We start from the raw sequence: 15,331 nt of genomic DNA, 5'->3' as shown, positions 1-15,331 counted from the left end.
TATACACCTCCTTAAGGTTGGAGTAAGGATAAAAAGAGTTCACATTTATAAAGTGTTTACAACAGTGCCTACAGATCATAGGTACTCTGTATTTGATAGAGAAAAAAGCTTATACAAATGATAAATTTCAAAGTGAATTCAGTGGACATTTTTCAGAGGTTTTATGTGAGTACTTCCTACAGAATCACCGCAGGGCCCCATTTTCAGTATCCTCAGGACCTGACGTTCATGATCATGCTTACATTCGTGGTCAGCGTGGTGGATGCCCATTTTACAGATGAAGACATTGGACCTCAGGGAAGCTGGGTGATTCTCTGCACGGGCTCATATGACCAGGGCATCCCCGACCCAAGGTTTCACACCTGTTAGGATTCACCTTCTGACCTGGTGTGAATGAACCCATGGCTTGGTATGGGCAATGAAGTCAGTATCCTCTCCCCTCCCCTCCTCTGGCAGAGTTGAAAAAGGCAGAGATGCGGCAAAGCCTAGAACAGGAGCAGGACCAGCTCATTGCTGAGGTGAAGAAGCAACTGGAGCTGGAGAAGCAGCAGGCAGTGGCCGAGACCAAGAGGAAGCTGTGTTGTACCAACTGCAAGAAGGAGGATGTTTTCTACTGCTGTGGAATACCAGCTACTCTGACTATCCCTGCCAGAAGGCCCACTGGCCCAAGCACATGAAGTCTTGCACCCAGTCAGGTGGGACCAAGAGTGTCCCCTGGACCCGACTGTGGTGGACGGGTCCTTGGCTCCTCCTGGATCACAGGGCACTTGCCACGCTCACTCACCACAAATGACTCCTACATACACGAGAGTAGCAGGCAGACACATAGCCAAGTCTCCAGGCACCATTGTCTCCACCCTCCAGTTTACTTGGATGCATTCACTTGTGTGAATGGAGCTTGTAATGACAGCCCAGATGACTTTAGCTTCATGTGGTTTGCTGTGGTTCCCTGCTTGGGGCAATATTTGTCTCTGCCCCAAGCAATGTGGTCATCCCTGGTAGCTAAGGTGGTAAAGAAACTGCCTGCAATGCAGGAGACCTGGATTTGATCCCTGGGTCGAGAACATCCCTTGAAGAACGAAATGGCAACACACTCCAGGATTCTTGCCTGGAGAAGGCCGCAGACAGAGGAGTCTGGCAGGCTACATTTCATGGGGTTGCAAAGCGTCGGAAATGTGAGTGACTAAGCAGACACACACACACACACACACACACACACACAAATCAAACACATCTTCTACCCCATTCTGCAATGCACAATGTACAATATACTAGACAGCCCCCACCATGGAGCCCATCTTGGACTCAAGGCTATAACAATCACTAGTGTTTATGTGAAAGAGAAAGTACGGCTTTGGAACTAATCTGCCTTTTAAATCTCTTTCCAAAACACAGCAAGCAGATCCCAGGCCAAGAAACTCTAGCTGGAGACACCACCTAGTAAGACTTGATTAATAATATGTATTAGTAATATTTTATACTTAGTGCTCATTTATGGCCAATACTAGATTTCTGTGTTTAGAAGAAGTCTCCACTTCAAAGAATATATTTAAACACAAATAACATAAATAATGTGACAAGGAAATGTGTCAGTGGATTGCTAAATTTTTAAGGGTGGTAGATAAATGACTCAAGTTTGAGAAGCTTAGGCAGGGGTTCATAAGCTTTTTTTAAGAAGGTCTAGAGAATAAACGTTTTAGGATTTGTGGTCCATGTGGTCTGTGAAAACCTTTCAACTATGCTGTAACAGGGTGATAGCAAGTGCATGGGGGTGCACACTCATCTAAAATAGGAAATTATGAAATTGGAACAGTCGTACTATTTGCTTCACGAACATGCTTATATCTCCAGAATGATTTAATAAAACTGATGGTGACTGCCGCCATGAAATTAAAAGACACTTACTCTTTGGAAGGAAGGTTATGGTCAGCCTAGATAGCACATTTAAAAGCAGAGACATTACTTTGCCAACAAAAGTCCGTCTAATCAAGGCTATGGTTTTTCCAGTGGTCATGTATGGATGTGAGAGTTGGACGGTGAAGAAAGCTGAGTGCCACAGAATTGATGCTTTTGAACTGTGGTGTTGGAGAAGACTCTTGAGAGTCCCTTGGACTGCAAGGAGATCCAATCAATCCATCCTAAAAGAGATCAATCCTGGGTGTTCATTGGAAGTTCTGATGTTGAAGCTGAAACTCCAATACTTTGGCCACCTCATGTGAAGTGTTGACTCATTGGAAAAGACTCTAATGCTGGGTAGGATTGCGGGTGGGAGGAGAAGGGGACGACAGAGGATGAGATGGTTGTATGGCATCACCTACTCGATAAACATGGGTTTGGGTGGACTCCGGGAGTTGGTGATGGACAGGGAGGCCTGGCGTGCTGCAATTCATGGGATCGCAGAGAGTCAGACACGAATGAGAGACTTTCAGTTCAGTCAATCTGTCATGTCCCACTCTTTGCGACCCCTAGAACGGCACCACACCAGGCCTCCCTGTCGTTCAGCAACTCCCAGAGTTTACCCAAACTCTGCTGGATGGTGGTGATGCCATCCAGCCACCTCATCTCCTGTTGTCCCCTTCTCCTCCTGCTCCCAGTTATTCCAGCGTTAGGGTCTTTTCTGGTGAGTCAACCGTTAGTATCAGGTGGCCAAAGAATTGGAGTTTCAGCTACAACATCAATAATTTCATTGAACACCCAGGGCTGATTTTTAGGATGGACTGGTTGGATCTCCTTGCAGTCCAAGGGACTCTCAAGAGTCTTCTCCAGCACTACAGTTCTAAAGCATCAATTCTTCGGGGCTCAGGTTTCTTCACAGTCCAACTCTCCCATTCATTCGTGACTACTGGAAAAACCATAGCCTTGACTAGATGGACTTTGGTTGGCAAAGTAATGTCTCTGCTTTTTAATATGCTATCTAGGTTGGTCCTAAATTTCCTTCCAAGGAATAAGTGTCTTTTAATTTCATGGCTGCAATCACCATCTTCAGTAATTTTGGAGCTCCACAAAAAAAAAAAGTCTGACACTGTTTCCCCATCCATTTCCTATGAAGTGATGGGACCAGTTGCCGTGATCTTAATTTTCTGAACGTTGAGCTTTCAGTCAACCATTTCACTCTTCTCTCTCACTCTTAAAAATGAACATATCTTCCAACACAGTCTGGAATTCCTGTGTCTGGGAAGGCTTCGATCCAGCTATTCAGGGACCACACTGTAACCTGGGTGGAGCTGGTTGGCATGTCTTAACACATGGTGGTTTGCACAGAGCAGGGTTCCCCGCAGTCCTGGGAACTACTATGCTCGGCGTATATGTGACTTCTGTCCCCCTCTGCACTCAACTACCACCCCTGAGCAGGAAGTAGACCCCGAGGTGAACACGGAAACACTAAATAAGTTATCCCAGGGCGCTTCCTCCGAAACTCAGGCAGCCCCCCTGTAAACCAGCGCCTTGAAAGCGAAGGGGACGCCAGCTGAGAAATGCAAGGACAGTGGCTCGGTGAGTATCCATCACACACACCTAGGGCCAAAGAGAATCTCAGAGCAGCCCCCTCCCAATACCATGGTGATTCCCGTGATGTGGGAAGTTGTCTGTCTTCAGGCTGCATGTAGAGGGCAAGTGTTGTCTAGTAGAACCTTCTGTGATGATGGGAATGTTCTACATACATGTTCTACAATGTTTCTACTCTGCCCATTGTGAAAACCTGCGAACAGCCTCATATGGCACTTGAACAATGAACAATTGAACTGGGGCTAGTGTGACCAAAACCTGGATTTCAGGTTAATTTAATGATAATGAATGTAGATACAATAGCCATGGGTGGCTGGTGATTGCCATATTGGACACAGACATCAAATTTCTGATTTTCCCAGGGGGTGCCATATTGATTGCATGCAGATGTTATTTTAGAGGACACATTGGTCATTTTTTACATTTGTAGTCATTATGATTTTAATTCGTGTGTATCAGGGAAAAACATAAATTCATCCCAGAAGTCAAACCTCTTTGACTTTATTGATATCATTGCCTAGGAAGAGGTTATTGTGGAATAAAAGTGAATTGATATAATATGATTTAGTATATAGGTAGCCTTGTCTATCCATGGATTTCTCATGTGTACATGCAAACAACCAAAATTCCATCTCTGTTTGGTTGAATACATGAATGTGGAACCGTTGGATACAAAGGCACAGTTGTATTCATCCTTCTACGCCATTTTATATAAGGAACTTGCATGTCCTTGGATTTTAGTATCCTTGGGGGGTCCTGGAACCATTCCACCTTGGGTACTAGGGGATGGCTGTACATCCTTTGGGGATAGGATAGAAATCCAGAGAGTAGAATAGGTCTGAGAGGGGGGAGTTGACAAACAGTGTTCTTGAAGCTGAGGCTCTAGCATTGAGTAAGGGGCCTCCCTAGTTCTGTGTCCAGGGAGATGGAGCAAGGGCACAGGGCTTAGGCCCACTGACTTGCCTGGCCTTCCCTCCCTGAGCATGCCAGGCAGAGGGTGTTAAGGTGTTGTCGGGGCCATGATGAGCACCCCTATGGATCCCCGGGCTTCCCTGGGGCGGGGCACTGGGGAGGCCCTGTTTAAAACAGTGCCTTGGCTCCATCTGTCTTTTTCTGAATTTCTAGATCCTTGACCTCTCTGGGTCCAAGGAAATACCCTCTCCTTTCTCTTATGCTCCAAGCTAGACTCTGGTACATGGCCCCCTGATGGTTGTATGTACTCTCATGTTCCGCAGGGGCAGGGGAGCCATCTCCTCCGGGGGAGTCTGAAGGGTTCAGGGAAGTGGTTTGCAAACTGTGGTTCCTTGGGGATCTTTGAGGGAACCCTGGGCTGGTCAGTAGAGGTGAAGGATGGCTTAGCAAGCAGCTTTGAGGCATTTCTCCAAGTTGAGAATTTACCTTATTTGTGTTAGTTTTTTTTTTTTTTTTTTGCTGTGTTTTGTTTTGTTTTTTTCAGTTCTGAATCAAAGACAGAGAGAGTTTCTATTGCTGAACTGAGGTGGGGCAGAAGATACATTTGGTTTGGACAGTTCTTCTGCCCTCAGAAATGACCATAGTAAATTAAACTGTGTGAACTTGTCCCTGAGGTCCCAGCATCCACATTCCGTGGAGGCCTTCAGGGGAGAAAAGCATTTCTACGGAAGTGATCTTTCTGTAGAAATATTACTTATCGAGGAATAACCTGGCAGGCTGTTTTGGGTAGATTATCTGGCACTAACTTTTCTAGTTCTCTTCTGTGGAGTTTGAGCTGTGTTCTTTAGGCTTTCCCCTGCAACCTCTCAAGTAAGTTTTAGGGCATTCTAAAATGGTTCATCCTCAGTGAGAACAGTTCTGCTTCTTTCAGCGTCCTTCAGCTCCAGGGTCTTTCTCTCTCCCAGATTATTGTCTTCAGCTGAAAACCAAACTTTTGTTTGTTAGTTAGTTTCTGCATATTGAGTACTTAGAGCAAGAAATGATGTATCTTGTTAGAGTGGCTGGAGGTTTCCCAGTGGCACTGGAAGCGGGGTTTAGATCCAGGAGACATGATGAGAGAGTGGCATGAGCTGATTTTAGGGGGAATATGAAGATGAATAGGCACGGAAGTATGACTGAACCGCCTGTCAATTCCCTTCTCACTCTCACTCGGGTCTTGTGACTGCATCTGGAGGACACGTTGAGTTTGGAGCTGAGGTGTCTTCCTCATCCCTTCTTCTAGCTTCTCTTTTTAACAATGGCAGAGGAGACTTGAGACTTCAACAGCAGCACAGCACCCACCTCGAGTTTTCTGCTACAGTTGGGTTTTCATTATGTTGATTTGTACAGTTGCCGTCTGTGTAGGGCAGGTATTCTGACTTCCTGCTTTTGGTGTTGATAAAAGAGTTTTTGTTTGACTTAAGTGGAAAGTGAGTTTAGAAACATTAGCTGAGCCATAGTAGGGGGACTTTGGATGTGTCAAAGCCGTGGAGGTGGTTGGTCGGTGGAAGGGTTCAAGTTGGGAAAACTCTGCTGCAGGCAGGGAGCCCTGTTGGGGATTTGGAGCAGCACAGTGGTGTCATCCACATGGGAAGAGGAGGATTGGTGATGCTGTGGGGTACAGAATCTGGTGTGACAAGGAGGCTTGCATGTACAAACGTGGTTGGGAGATACAGCATCTGGCAGTTGTGAGGTGAATGAGGTGTTTCCTGGCCTAGGGGTTGGTGGACCACCAGTTTTTATCAGAACTGCTGTTGTCAGATGAAAGCAGCCAGAGATGGCACATAAAGAGACGTTCCTGTGCTGCAGTGAACTTGCACTTGGGAAAGCAGGCATTGGGCTGGATTTTGCCTGTGGACCATCATTGGTTGACCACCCGACCTGAAGCACCCTAGTGTGTGAGGGGATGAAAAGGGAGGGTGGAGAGAAGAGGTAAGGGTCTAGAGATGCTGGTGAGTTGGTGCAGAGGCTGGAGTAGGAGAAGAACATCTCAGTGAGCCTGATGACTAGAGGGGACAGAGGGAAGGAGCCTCAATTGTCAGCATTTATTAGGGAGTGTTTCAGGATTATTCTAGAGTGTGAGCTGAGCTGGAGGTTCCTGGATGCCTGATCAGGACTGTGAGCTCAAGCCTGTTCATTTCCCCCTGTTTGCACTCCACAGCCTTCTGGCTGAAGGCTTGTGTCAAAGCAGACAGACCAGCTCATTTTCTCATTCCTCATATGCCTCACGACTTCTGTATGTGCTCACTGCTTGCTGACAGTGTAGGTGGAAGCTGGAGGAAAGCTGAACATTACAAACATGGAGATTCCTGTGCTCTTTATCAACCTCTGGAACCAGGCTGGTTAAGATGAGGGTCTAGTTGAGAGAAAGAAAGGTTAAACAGGAGTTAGGAACTTCCTTTGGGTGTCCATATCACCCTCCTGTTCACTTGTCTCTTCATCTTAAGATTTTAAAGTGATGCATGCATATCGAGTTGACCCTTGAACAACATGGGTTTGGATTATGCAGTCCAAATCTGAGCGGAATTATGTTCCTGTAATGAATGAATTTCTACACAATCTGTAGCTGGTTGAATCTGTGGATGTGGATATGGAGGGCTGGCCATGAGATTAAGTTTCCATGCAATCTGTTGTCCATGGTGGGTCGTGGGATGAATCCTCTGTACCATTCCTGATACAACGGGATGTGTGTAGTCAGAGAAAGTAAAATCACACAGGGAAAAACAATTCCTTGCCCCAGTCTTCATGGCTATTTTTTGCATCCTGTACTTATTTATAGATAACTTATTTCCTCATATTTCTGTTTCTTGACTTTATCTAGATGTTGTGTGTTGACTTGTGACTTTTGAAGATGAGAATTGGGGTCACTTATCACCTCTCTTCTCCCCTCTCTCCAAGACCACTCTGTCACTGTTTGACGTGCTCTATAGGCTTCCTTGCTCCAGTACAACACTTATTCCTTAGTCCTTGTTCTCCCAGCTGGAGGAAACTGTCTCTGGACCCCTCTCTTGGTGCACATTTATTCCCTCACCTCTCCTTCACTTTCATTTTCAGACTTTTCCATTTTCCTGCTCTGAGTTCCCATCACCAAGGTGGAGAGATCTTGTGCATTCTATTCTATAACTGCAGATGGTCCACCTCAGTTCCGGCTGTTGGCTGAGTCATAAATGTTGCCAGATGACGATCTGTGTGTCCATCATTATGGTCGTGCTGTTGGTCTCAGAGTCAACTAGTGCACTGTGATTACATTTCCATCTCTGTATAGCCTTACTTTTCCCTGGGTGTTTTTTCTCCCCACTCACCACTCTCATATCTTCAACCATTTCCCTGCCAAATTCTTTACCATAAGGGTTGTTTTCTTGAGACACTTCATGGCGCACATTTTGGGCTCTTCCATTTCAAATAAGTATGTGTCTGAGTCCTACCATCATGGCTGAGGTATGGTCCAGTAAAATATCACCTGTGGCTCCTTCCTCAACCCTTGTCACTCCATGCACCTCCATCACACTCTCTTTCCTGATCTCTCATCAGCCTTGGCAGTAGATTCATGATTATACTTAGCCTAAATAATCTAGGTTCCTTTGATGGAGCCTTGCCACCTAAGTGTGGTGGAGCCAGTGCCTACAGTTTCCCTGGATGAACTAAGCTCTTGGCAGAGTGGTTCTGAAGGAAATTTGCTTTCAAACTTCTGGGAATTTATGGCTTTTACATCATGGTATGCCTTATTTCCACCTGCAATCTCGTTCAGCGTCCAGTGATCTTAGTTCATGGTTTAATATACATTTGTAAAAGCCTTAGTCTTCTATGACTGCCTCAAGTTGGAAAATGGCAACACTGACTCAGAAGCTCTCCAATTCTAAGATCAGTAGCCTGTTGGACAGCAGGATAGAGAGCTGGTGGGTTTGTACGGACTTGAGCTCTCTTCCAGACTCTAGCTCTCTGCCAGTCTCTGACGTTGCCTTGCTGTATCTTCAGTTAGCAACAGGTGTGACAAACCACCTGCCTGTGCCCCCAAACATCACAGAGCACCAGCCTCACCAAACTACCCAGTGCAGAAGTGGAAGTATGAACTAACTTCATGACAGCCAACGGGGATCTTTTCCCAGCAGGCAGTGTGCTCGTCTCCTGAGTGAATGTGTGTGTGTGTGTGTTTTCTTTGTGAGCATGTATGTTTCTGAGTGATGGGTCTTGGCTTTGCCTGGTTTCTTCCTCACTGTGCTCCTGATGGCCATTGGAAACAGCAGGAGGATATGAGAGAGAGAGGATGGATGGTCTGGCTTCTCTCTCTCTCCTGCTTTTATTTTATTTTATTTATTTATTTATTTTTTGACCATGCTAACCAGCTCATGAGATCTTAGTTCCCCAAGCAGAGATTGAACCTGTACCCCTGGCAGTGAAAGCACGAGGTCCTAACCACTGAACTGCCAGGGAATTCCCGATCTGGCTTCTTGAAGGGGCTTCATCCTTGCTATTTTCATGGTGAGTGCTGAAGTAACACCCATTTCCTCTGCAGTGATTGGCTGAATCAGCCAGAGTGCCCTGTCCTGTCCATGGGAGAGGTCAGGCTCTGCACTTACTCAGGTGGCCTTGCTCTGGGATGTAGCTCCTGTGCTAAGTAAGCTAAGCCCCGCTGCCTAGCTGTTCTCTGCCTTCAGCAGAGCTGGGGAGATTCGATGTGACTTGAGTACATTGTTGTCAGAGTTTCCGTGTCGTGATGACCAGCTCAATCACCGACTTTCCAGAGGACTAACAATGTAGGTGTCACGAGTAGGGAAGAATGTCTAAGAAGGGGTGGATTTGGACTCAAGAACCCTAAGATAGCTCCACCCTGGAACCCAGCTCTGCCCACCACAATAGCGCTCCCTTTGGGTCATAGATACAAGTGACGAGAATGTGTTCTCTCCTGAGTGAATATGTGACTTGGGAGATCCTTATCACTGTCTTTGCTGCTTCTCTTCTCGAACCAGAGCTCAGAACCACACACATTCTGCCTATCACTAGGCGATGATAAGAGTACTTACCCTTCTAGGTGATGATCTGGTCCCTTGCTCCCCCACTCTGATTCTGTCTCTAAGCTTGATAGTTGACCTCTTGTGTTCATATATTATCATCCCACCTCAAGAAGTTAAAAAAAAAGAAGTTTTGTCCCTATCTGTCTGAACTTGGTAAACGATCTAATATAAGATGAGATCTCAGTGATGTGCTGGTGGGTCTCTCAGAGTCGGCCATCCCACTGAGACTGCAGGCTGGGTGTCTCCCCGCTGGACAGACAACTCATTTGGCTCTTCATTCAGTGTCCTCACGTCTTACTCATCCACGATGTAGCTCCTTATGGTGCATGTGTCCTTGAAACTCCCTTAGCCCTTACTGTGGTTCTTTCATCCTCTGTTGACCCATTAGCTTGTCCATACTCGGAGCCAGTTGGGCTTAACCGTTAAGCCCAGGTGGGCTTGACCATTCTGGTCTTCACTCTTTTTCCTTTGGCTGGTTGAGGTATAAGTCTGCTTTCAAGTTGTCTATACAGTGATGAAAGAAACTCCGTTAACAGGATTAAGTAGACTGAACACCAAATCTCAGTGCCTTTCTTGGTGCCCAAGGTTAAATATAACAAGAGCTTGGGGTTCTTTGTGTCTACACATGCAGTAAGAGTGCCTGGTCCCAATTACTGCATAAGAAACCCCTTTCTCGATACGTTAGTACGTTTCCTCCCTCATCTTTATTTTTTCTGAGCACAAAGCCCTTCTGTTTTTCCAACCAGCTCTTGTTAAATCCTTAAAGACCCAAAAATCCAGATCAGTAAACAGTGGCAGGATTTCCCCCCTGTGTGTTGGAGAGTTGGGAGGGGAAGGTGGCTTCCTGGGGAAGCAGGTGCAGATCAAGTAGAAGGGGATGGGCAGAAATGGCCAGGGATGGGCAGGAAAGCTAAATCTCCATTTCCCCTTGGCTTTCCCCCTCCCAGACCATTCCCAGAGCAGTAAATCTACTTGCTGGAGCGGCAGTGAGGAGAAGCGAGGCTCAGCCCACTCTGAACAGAACACTGGTACCAGTTCAATGAGCCTCATCCTGAAAGAGTCCCACCTGGGCACCTTCTGTGCCTAGTGACATGCTAGGACACACACCACCCACTCCATAGAGGGAAAAAATCCAGACACCAGGGAAACCAGAAATGGCAAAGAAACATGAGACAGGAGGACTGCCACCCTCTGACTTGGCCTCTGCAACTGGCATGGAGGGCAGGGCACATTATATCATGTCTGGCATTACCCTTCACTGTGGAATGTTCCACCCACATGAAATCTTTGCTTTAGATGTAAATAATATACAATTTGTGACTGTCATCAAGCCTAAAGTACCTTCCCCTTTTCACACTTGTACTAACTTTAACTTCTTTAAAAGACAGAGAGAGAGAGAGAGAGAGAGAGAGAGAGAGAGAGAGAGAGAGAGAAGCAAAACAAAACAAAACAAAAGACACACACAATAACAAAAAGAATGTTTGGATGCTGGAGAAAGGATGGTCACCCAGCCAGTCTGACACAGGGGTACAGAGAGGGGACAGGGGTTGCTTTACGGTGCACAGCTCCTTCTCTGTGACACCCTGTGAGCTGTTTCCATTTTATGTCTGCACACAGCACATTGGGATCAGGAATTTCCAGCACGGAGTTTAGTGCTGCTATGGAGACATCACATGCACCCACTGGCCCATTTCAAGTACTATGTTACCATGTTTTAAAAGGGAAGCTCTCTGGACCAGAAGAGCACATAGATGTGCTCATTAATCTGATGTGATTTCCATGATGACTCTACTCCAATAAAAGGGACAAAAGAAAAAAAGGAAAAACCCATATCTTTGTTTACAGATGATTAACTAGAAACAACCCCGCTCACCGCAGTTTGCAGAAGAGAAGACCGTAGAAAGCATTCAAGTCCGAAGCTCCAAAACAGAGATTTTCTTTGCTTTGTGGTTCCTTTAAAGACACTTACACCTTCTTGGTAAGAGATGGCCATGCTTCATAGAAGTGAAAAGTCAAAGGCAAGACACACTCGGAGGACATTTGAGCCTGAGATGAAGCATGTATGTAATGTTTATATGATGGAATTTTAGGTTTTTATGTCAATATGAAACAAAAGCAGTTTGAGGGGAAGCAGGACACCACTCTGCCGTTACACTCTGTATGCTATCGTACCATTTTGTATGTATGTTCAAGAAGCATTGAACAAAGCAAAAAGGTGATGTATGTATAGGATAAAAATTAATTGTACAATATCATTTCAGTACATTTTGTTGTACACTTTAATCTTGTTTCCTTTCTCTTCATTATTGATAAGAGGATGTGAACTGTATAGTTTCCAGCTAGTTACTCATAATAAAAAGAAATAAAAAAGAGTGTACTAGAGGAAAACAAGAAAGAACATTTGTCAATTGCAGTTGTCAAAAGAAACAAAAACCTAGCCTTATTTGTGAAGCATAATTGCTTTTCGCATACGGAAGTATTTTTTTCACAATTTCTTTGTATAACATTTGTATGAAACTTAAATATCTTCTCTGATGAGGGTGTTTCTTTGTGACTGAACCAGTAGATTCACGAGGTATGTTCTTATGGGTTCTCCCCACCCCCTAATTTTTTCAGAATCTTCACCTTTTTTAAATGAAGCTGTTTTGGAAAAAATATGCCTTGCTCTTCCTCGAACTGACAGTTTTCCATTTGGTCAGGATGGATGTATCAGGTTTGGGCCAAAGACGGAGATGGGGTCACATGAGGTCAGGAAGGTTTCTCTCCACATTATAAATAAATGTCCCCACTTGCAGCTTTCCTGGGAAGTTCAGTTCGAGAGAATTTACTGACAGAGATGGAGACAGAAGGGAAATCTGGGGTCAGTCTCAGAAGAACACTGGCAGGGAATGAATTTGTCTTTCAGTAGCCAAGATGGCAACCTGAGCTACAGGAGCTCTGTGGGCAACGTGTGACCTTGACTCTGCCCAGGCACATCCTGGTCATTTCATCTTCATGGGTCACATAAGTATTTTTTTCCATCATTTAAACATGGGAACACTCCTCAGCTCCATGGCTAGACAAAAGCAGGGCATGTTTGGCCCCTCAAGCCATCCCTGGCTGGTGTTGTGAAAGGAATGGAATGGAACTAGTTTAGAGAAGACCTTACAAGAGCTTCCTTATTCTTCTCTCGGGGTATGGGAGCCTGCCACGTGGAAGGTGGCAGTGTGTGTCACAACTCCCAGTTGATGGATATTCAGGTTGTCTGCTGATACCAGCCATGGCCAGCAGACCAGCCTTGTGTGCAAGTCATCAGCTAGGTGAGGGACCTATGGAATTCATCTCAGGAGGTTACATCCAGGGCTCGGGGACTGGCCAGGACTTGGAGGTTCCAGACAGGGAAGCAGGACCTTCTGCCTCTGACTTTAGTCTGAGTGGGCTGTTTTCAGGGCTCAGTGGCTCAGAGTCTAGAAATGAGGAGGAGAGGGAGGCCACCAACTGTCTGCCGTGGTCCTTTCTCCTTTCTCTGAGCAATGGCTAAGCACAGGGCAGGATGGGCCCCACCACCTACCCCCTTCTACCACTGCCCCGACCTTCACAGTTGGCCTGGTAGGTCTCCTGCTGCTGCTAAGTCCCTTCAGTTGTGCCCGAGTCTGTGGGACCCCATCCATGGCAGCCCACCAGGCTCCCCTGTCCCTGGAAATCTCCAGACAAGAACACTGAAGTGGGTTGCCATTTCCTTCTCCAATGCATGAAAGCGAAAAGTGAAAATGAAGTTGCCCAGTCGTGTCTGACTCTCCACGACTCCATGGACTGCAGCCTACCAGGCTCCTCCATCCATGGGATCTTCCAGACAAGAGCACTGGATTGGGTTGCCATTGCCTTCTCCATTGGTGGGTCTAGAGATGACCTTTAATGCAGCCAGGCACTATCGCCACCTAATGGTCGTCATGGAGAACTGCAGCCCTTAGAGCGGAAGCTGGACCCAGGAGGGCACCGGTGGAGGGTCATTCATGAAACAGTTGTGTGCTGAGCATCTGTGGTGAACCAAGCACTGAGGACACAGGCTCTGCCTTCATCCATCTGACATTCTCACTGGGAAGCAGATCTGTATATGATAGAATCTTAGGTGGGACAGAATCAAATATGTAGCATATGGAAGGGAAGTAGTTGGTGTGATTGGGGACAGCCTCTTGTAGAACTGGCCTTTGAACTGAAACCTTTATGTGGGAACTGAGCATGATGCCTTCAGCAGTGATTTAGTAGTGCTGGCTGAATGTTAGAAGTGTCTGGCAAGTATTAAAACAACAATAAATGTTCAGGTGCCACCCTCTTTCCCCAAGTAACGATATCTGACTCTCTCAGGTGGGGTTGGGGCATTCATAAGTTATTCAGGTGATTCTGCTGGGCAGCTAGATCTCAGAGCCTGTACCTTTATTGGAAGAACACCCAAAGTAGAAGGGAGAGCAAATAAAAAAACCTGAGGGGGCTTCTGGATCTTCTCAGAATAGGAGAAAGTTGAGGGGGCCAGAATGAGGGATTCAGCATTGGAGATGGAGCTGATGAGATCAGAGAATGAAAAGAAATCAAGGGGTATGGGGGCAGAATTATGATCAGAAGGAACTGGGAAGCCAGGTTGGTTGACATTTTAAAAAGGATTTATTGAGATAGCATTTAAAGTGTATAATTGCTTTGGGTATTTCACATTTTTTTTTTAAAATATGGTAAATGAGATGTAACAAAATTTGTCCTTTTAATCATTTTTTAAGTGTGTTAGTCAAGGTTGGGGTTTAAACATGTAAATCAGCAGGAAAGGAACATAATAAATGTGCACCAAACCAAGCAAAAGAGGAGGAGATAGAGAGTCTTCCAGAAAAAGAATTCAGAATAAGGAGGTTAAAAAAGATCCAAAATCTGGAAGACAAAATGGAGTTACAGATAAATAGCCTGCAGACAAGGATTGAGATGATGGTGAATCATTGAACAGGGACCTAGATGAAAAAAAAAAAGAGCCAATCAATAATGGATAATGGAATATATGAGATCAAAAACTCTCTGGAGGGAAAGAAAAGTAGAATAAGAGAGGCAGAAGATAGGATAACTGAGGTAGAATTGAATGGTAGAAATAAATGAAGCAGAGAGGAAAATAGAAAAAAAAAAGAATTAAAAGAATAGAGAACAACCTCAGAAACCTCTGGGACAATGTTAAAGGCCCCAACATTTGAATCAGAGGAGTCCCAGAAGGAGAAGAGAAAAAGAAATGCCATGAGAAAATACTTGAGGAGATAATAGTTGAAAAATTCCCTAAAAAGGGAAAGGAAATAGTCACCCACATGCAAGAAACCCAGAAAGTCCCAGGCTGGATAAACATAAAGTGAAACACCCCAAGACACATATTAATCAAATTAACAAAGATCAAACACAAAGAACAAATATTAAAAGCAGCCAGGGAAAAACAACAAATTACACACAAAGGGATTCTCATAAGAATAACAGCTGATCTTTCAACAGAAACTCTTCAGGCCAGAAGGGAATTGCAGGACATGCTTCAAGTGATGGAAGAGAAAAACTTTCAACCCAGATTACTGTACCCTGCAAGGATCACATTCAAATATGAAGGAGAAATCAAAAGCTTTACAGACAAGTAAAAGCAGAGAGAATTCAGCACCACCAAACTAGCTCTTCAACAAATACTAAAGATCTTCTCTAGGCTGGAAAAACAGAAAGGTTGCATAAACCTGAACCGAAAATAGTAAAGCAAATGGCAACAGGATCATACCTGTCAATAATTACCTTACATGTAAATGGGTTGAATGCCGCAATCAAAAGACAGAGACTAGCTGAATGGATACAAAAACAAGACCGCTACTTATGTTGTCTACAAA

At 45.2% G+C, this 15,331-nt stretch overlaps 1 pseudogene; it reads left to right on the top strand.

Moving 5' to 3' along the window:
* LOC145537735 (MYND-type zinc finger-containing chromatin reader ZMYND8-like) overlaps positions 1 to 10,554 on the top strand; it is a 32,729-nt pseudogene extending 22,175 nt beyond the window's left edge.
* The last annotated feature ends 4,777 nt before the right edge of the window (positions 10,555 to 15,331 follow it).

This window comes from Giraffa tippelskirchi, chromosome Y (assembly GCF_054371585.1).
Source record: "Giraffa tippelskirchi isolate mGirTip1 chromosome Y, T2T-mGirTip1v1.2.pri, whole genome shotgun sequence".
NCBI lineage: Eukaryota > Metazoa > Chordata > Mammalia > Artiodactyla > Giraffidae > Giraffa > Giraffa tippelskirchi.
The sequence above is the reverse complement of the archived record's forward strand: the minus strand, read 5'-3'. Positions and strand labels throughout refer to the sequence as shown.